The 5,618-nt window shown below is 46.6% G+C and overlaps 1 long non-coding RNA gene across 3 annotated transcripts; it reads right to left on the reverse strand.

Annotated features, from left to right (window-relative positions):
• Positions 1 to 542: 542 nt before the first annotated feature.
• Positions 543 to 5,618, reverse strand: LOC146544601 (uncharacterized). Of its 3 annotated transcripts, XR_014882174.1 has the most exons (4): positions 5,441 to 5,618; positions 2,785 to 2,969; positions 1,906 to 2,080; positions 543 to 1,326 (listed from the first exon to the last, which is right to left on the reverse strand). It is a non-coding gene; the product is annotated as an uncharacterized LOC146544601 (long non-coding RNA). The 3 variants fall into 3 exon arrangements; XR_014882172.1 differs by having other exon boundaries at positions 543 to 2,080; XR_014882173.1 differs by lacking the exon at positions 5,441 to 5,618 and adding an exon at positions 5,137 to 5,223 and having other exon boundaries at positions 543 to 2,080.

The following is a 5,618-nucleotide window of genomic DNA, read 5'->3' on the forward strand; positions in this document are numbered from 1 at the left end:
CATCAAAATGGTAAAAGGTTTTTGAGGTCCCTATTCAGCCTTCTGTGGAATCCTACCTTTGCTGCTATTGTTTCATTCTGTTTACAAAGAAGTTTCAGCAATTCCGTCTGGTAAAAACAAGATGTTAACTAAGGAAATAAAGCTCCAAAAATAGCAATGTGGCCAAATCTCTAAATCTATCTTAATAGGACCCGATCTTTAATTTTCCTGAAACGAAACAGCCACTTGATGTAAAATTATTCCCCTGCAAGGTGGAAACAAGACAAGCTAATGACTTTTCTTCTTGTCACTAATATTAATTGTGTTGGAAATGATGGTTTCTGGACCCAAAACGTGCAGAAAAGTTATGGAGTGAATAAGTATAACCAAGCACAGTGTTAACATGATGTGGTAAAACGTCATACATCTTATTTGCCCTCTAATAGACATGAGGACTTGACTGAACACAATTAGAAAAAAAGCCTTTTTAATTAGGCTTTTCTTTTTCCTCCTGTTTTTTTTTCAGTATACAAAGCAAAAACAAAGCAAACAGACAGACAGACTCTGGTAGCAGAGCTTTAATTTCTCCATATTTCCTTTCCATACTTTTGCATTAACAAGCCTCCCACGGTGGATGAGGCTCATACACACAGTTGGGCAGTAAAGGACGAGTCCCAGATGCCACCATCAAATTGCTTCCAGGGGCCTAATTCTCCACTATACCTACACTGTGTTCCATGTCTTGCTGTATTATCTGGTCCTTCTGGGGATCGCTAAGGCAGCAACACAGATTTAGAGCAGCGTCAAGGTCCCTGCCATTTACCCTTGAATTGAAAGGCCTTTGCTAGAGCCAAGAATAGCTAGAAAGCAGCAACTTGCTGGCCACACCTCCCTCCGCACACCATAGCGTGCATCACTACAGAAAGGAGTGAAAGGAGTAGATAGCAAAGACTGTGGTCCCACTGTGAGCGCAGGAGAATTTTCTCATGGCTGTTTCCGTAAGGCTCAGCACCCCCTTTGCTTGCCCAGAGAGGCACAAAAAAGGCCCAGCATAACAATGAAATCAGATCCTCCTTTCCAGTAAGTGAAGGAATGATTGCTAAGACAAGCACTTCTCTGTCGTGTTTCGTTTTCCCAGCTCTCTAGGCTGCCTCAGCTCACACTGAAGTTTGCTGATTAGAGGTGTGACCATTGAGACTTTCTGTCGCTGTGTCCGAACAGGAAACTTTCTAACCTTTCATTTTCATCCAGTAACGAGGGATGCTCATGGGATCCACATGTCCAGATCTGCAAGCTTCCATGGAGGCAAGGGCCTGTGCAAGCAGGTGGCGTGAAGGACTGTGTCTACTGCCAGGAGAGTTCATAAAACCAAGTGGTTTGTCCACAAACAATAAGCATAAAATACCAAAACAATTACTGATCTTAAAACTGTGGATAAAATTGTCAAAATATTTTCCATTACTGGAGGCAATGGGCTACATTCATCTCCGATGTACCACCCAGGTTGGCCACTGATTTTTTTGTAAGAGCTTTGTGCCCCACAGCACTTAAATCATTATCCCTTCCTACTTTTTTTTTTTTTTTTAAAGCAGGAGTAATGTTACAATAGACTAGCTGTGTTTTACCATCGTTTGCTTACTTCTACATAGCTTTAATTATTACATTTAGCTTCTAGAAGCGCATGATTTGGGAAATCAACATCATACATTATCTCACATAAAGAGCGAAACAGTAAGATTCACTTTTGAAAACTGAATAGCCTTCAGAGATGAATGAGGCTGAAGGGATGTTTGTTTTATTTATAGCAATACCTCCTTGACAAATAATTCAAACGGGTAACAAAGGAATAGTTGTGCAGTTTACTTCAGTGACCTTGTTCCCATAGAAATGTACATGCATACCCTCCTCCACAGACTGGATGCATACCTATCTGCTGCTGTGTGGCCCCCACTGATGCACAGTGCATCTCCTGATTCCTGATGTGGGTCTGACTGCTCAGTCCTCCCCTGCTGATGCTCAGGCTGCAAGCAGAATAGGTCCCATACAGCAACCTGGATTTTCTTCAGAGAAGTGCTTCAGGAAAAACAATGCTGGAAAGAAGCTAAAAAAGAAAATGATGTATCACAGTATCTGCCCTCTGTATTTCTTTTCAGTTCTTAATTCTCACTCTGAACAGCACTTCCCCACCCTAGTGAATAACTGTTTCTGTTTCTCCACAAGAGGAAGATGACAATCAGACAACAAAAGCTGGAGGGAATAGGGTTGAACGCTGTGTGACTGGGCCTCATGCTGAATTATTTTTTGCTTGCTCTTTTAGTTTGTTTTCCACCTTGAAAGTATTTAGTGTGAGGATTTCCTGCAGGAGAGTTGATAATTCTCTCTGTTAGTAAAAATACTGAAGGTTGTTAATGTAAAGTAGCAATACTGAAAAGAAGATGGATGCAAAATTAAGTGTTTCAGTCAATATTTTTCTTCCTTTGCACCTCTTCACTTTCAGAAAGTAAGGCTATCAAGCAAAAATCACTTGCATCCTGATTCTGCAAAGAGGCTGTGCTGCTACAGACTGTGGGTGATCTCTGCACCTCCTGCTACACAGTAAGGCAGTTAATTTCTATCTCTGTTTTCCTAATGGTTTACAGTACGTGGGGGATAAAATCTGAACATTTTACTGCAGCAGGAAATGTAAGCCTTGAACTTAACTAACACAGTTTGTTGGGATATTTTGTAAATGTTTCCTGAACTGACTGCAAGAGTTAGGCAGCCAATGCAGCTCCAGTTTTCTCCTCCTCCACAAGCGAGGCTCACCTATGATATTTACTGCATCATTGCATCCAAGCCAAACTTGGTTACTGCGGCAACTAAGTTTTTCTTCTCAAAGGGTCACAGGGAAACACATCCTTCAGGATCCCCTAGTAACCGTCAGCCATATGACTGTGGAACATCAACAGTGAAATGCCTGCTTTCCATCGCTAAGGCAGCGCCGCCTGTGCCTGCAACAAGGGGGGCAGAGTCTGGTTACATTCCTGACCCACTTTCACATCCCTCCCTCCTCCTCCTCCATCTCCTCCTCCTCTCTCAGAGAGCACAGCAGCAACCAGCAGGGCAGCAGGAGCCTCCCTCCATTTAGCAAAGCTCCCAACACCCGTAGCCACCGAGCCATGTGCTGTCTCCTAGCAAGCGGCAGAAGCGCAGGTTTCCCCGGCAGCAAGCCAGGCCCTGTGTGTGTGGTGATGGTGCTTCTTTTGCCCAGGCCTTTCATACACCCACACCACACACAGTGTAGGGCTGCTCCCCCTCACTCCTCTCCTGGTGGGTGCATAGAAAGCTGGGCGTGCACCCTGCTCCCTCCCCAGCACTCCTTCTTCTCCTTGGATTAGCCTCAGTGTGCCTGTCTGACTGCCCTGCTCTCCTCGCCCACCTCCTTTATGTAACCTCGCCATTTCGCTCCCACTCTTATCCTCCCGGGGCTCATCCCTTTCCCCAGATATTGCAAAACCCCCTCCTACCCATGGTGGGCAGCTGGGCGAGTAAAAGGAGGGAGCCCATGACCGGCTCTGTATCCTGGTGGCTGCTCACAGCACCCATCTGTTACTCCGTAAGCAACACTCCCTTTCCCCGCAGGCAGTGCAGAGGGATTTCACGCCATTCAGGGGCAGATGCGAGCCTTTGTGCCCCACTTTGCTTTGCCCCACCACTGAGGCTCCCCATACATCCCTGGCCTCCTCACAAGGCTGCAGGGCCCTGGCCAATGCAGTGTGTACGGCCTATCCCTAGAGAGGTGCCCGTGGCCCCAAGGCTGCTGGCCTGAGACACTGCATGGAAAAAAAATTAAAAAAAAGTTCTCTGCTCTTCGTGCTTATATAACTTAAAACCACCTGTTTTCAAGTTTGGACTTGATACATACTTCTGCTCTGCTCCTGTAAGTGCTTCAGCACATGGTACACACATGCTTGCATCAGAGGAGAGGGGTGACTTAGTGTATAATGTGACCCCAAATCTTCAGAGCTGGACTAAATTAACAAAACTAGTTGAGTAATAGATTAATAATGACTCAAAATAACATGACACAGAAGCAGGAGACTGTTTCCATCACCATGGTTTTCCAGATACTCTCTCTATAAATGTGCATGTAGCAATGTTCTAGATAATGAACATGTAGTACATTTATGTTTTTAATTATTAAATTCAAACTAAATGTTTATACTTCTCATTTAAAGTAATGTTTCATATATAGAAATGCCTTGAAACACATTTAGGTATTAATTACGTGGGGTTTAAATGACCTGATGTACTGTGTATGACCAGCACTGAACTGGCAGTGCTGACGGAAGCACGGATGGCACTCAGGCCTTCCTCAGGTATTTCTGCCTGACATGAGTTCACTCATCGTGGGGAAAAGCTGCCCACTGGCAGGCATGGGAGTACAAGGCTGCACCAGAGCTTTTGCTCCCTGGTGATGGTTTATTAAGCCAGGTGAATGCAGTGGGCTTTCCTCCATTGGCTGTGACCACCACGGTGACTGTGAGCCCAGAGACCGCATGAGGGACAGCACACAGCCTGGGCTGCGCTTGGGGCAGGAGCCTGAGGCAGTTATCTAAAATCACCTTTCTTCAAACACCCGCCACAGCCCTAGAGATGGGCACAAGAGGGTCCAACCTAAAACAGCGTTCCCCAGAGTGTGAGGCAGGTTACCATTATAGGTGAGGCCTGGTGCGTGCCTGCCCAGGGAGCGGAGCTGGGAGCACCCCAAAGAAGGCCCCGCGAGGCAGCATGGTGCCAGAGCAGCCAGGCCACAGCAGGAATTGCCCTGCTGGCCTCTCCTCCTTCCTGTGTCTTCCAGCAATGCTGCTGGCTGCTGGGGAGGATGGAACATAAGAAGGGAGAGGGAGTACAAGAGGCCAAAACACAGACAAAACACCTTTTACGCCTTACATTTCCAAACAGGTGTTAGGGCCTGTCTATTTCACTCTCAAGGATTTTTTTTTAACCTTGCTGTAACTGCTGCTGGTATGGTGAGGTAGGCTCCTCCAGCAGCATACTCCAGTTGGGGTTCCTGACCTTGCCTCCTTTGCCTTGCAGAGAGCTGCAGCTCCTTGGCTTCGTCGCTTTTCACCTTGGGATAGGTCAGAAACATTACCCTGAGGTAAAAAAGCTCACCTCTTTCAGCTGTGAAGGCAAGGCCCAGCTCTGCCTCAGACATCTCCCTCCGTAACTGGAATTTCAACAAGTACCTGCCCCTAAGATTAATGTTGCGCAGCATTCCCAGGCACGCCCCGCCACAAACACGGCTGATCTTCTTCTGGGCCCCAGCACAGCACCAGCAGCCTCCTGCCCGCAGCAACGTGCCCCAGCTCAGGAGTGAGGTTTCCTGCTCAGCCTGAGACACCAACCCACGCCATTCACTAGTGGGCAAGTGGGGAAACATCTGCCCCATGGCAGGACCTGCAGAGCAAGCTCTTACCTAGCTGCAGTGCCTCCTTAGACAGATCTTTTCCTTTCCCCGCTGACCCTGTTCTTGAAGATTTATATGACCAATTTATAATCTCCTTTTAATTGCAGAGATAATATATTTAAAACATATGTGCTTCCCGCAGCGCTGTGTGCACTTTGAGTGTTGTCTGCCTTTTGCCCCGTGTGCA

The sequence above is a fragment of the Meleagris gallopavo genome, chromosome 3 (assembly GCF_905368555.1).
Source record: "Meleagris gallopavo chromosome 3, MGAL_WU_HG_1.1, whole genome shotgun sequence".
Lineage (NCBI taxonomy): Eukaryota > Metazoa > Chordata > Aves > Galliformes > Phasianidae > Meleagris > Meleagris gallopavo.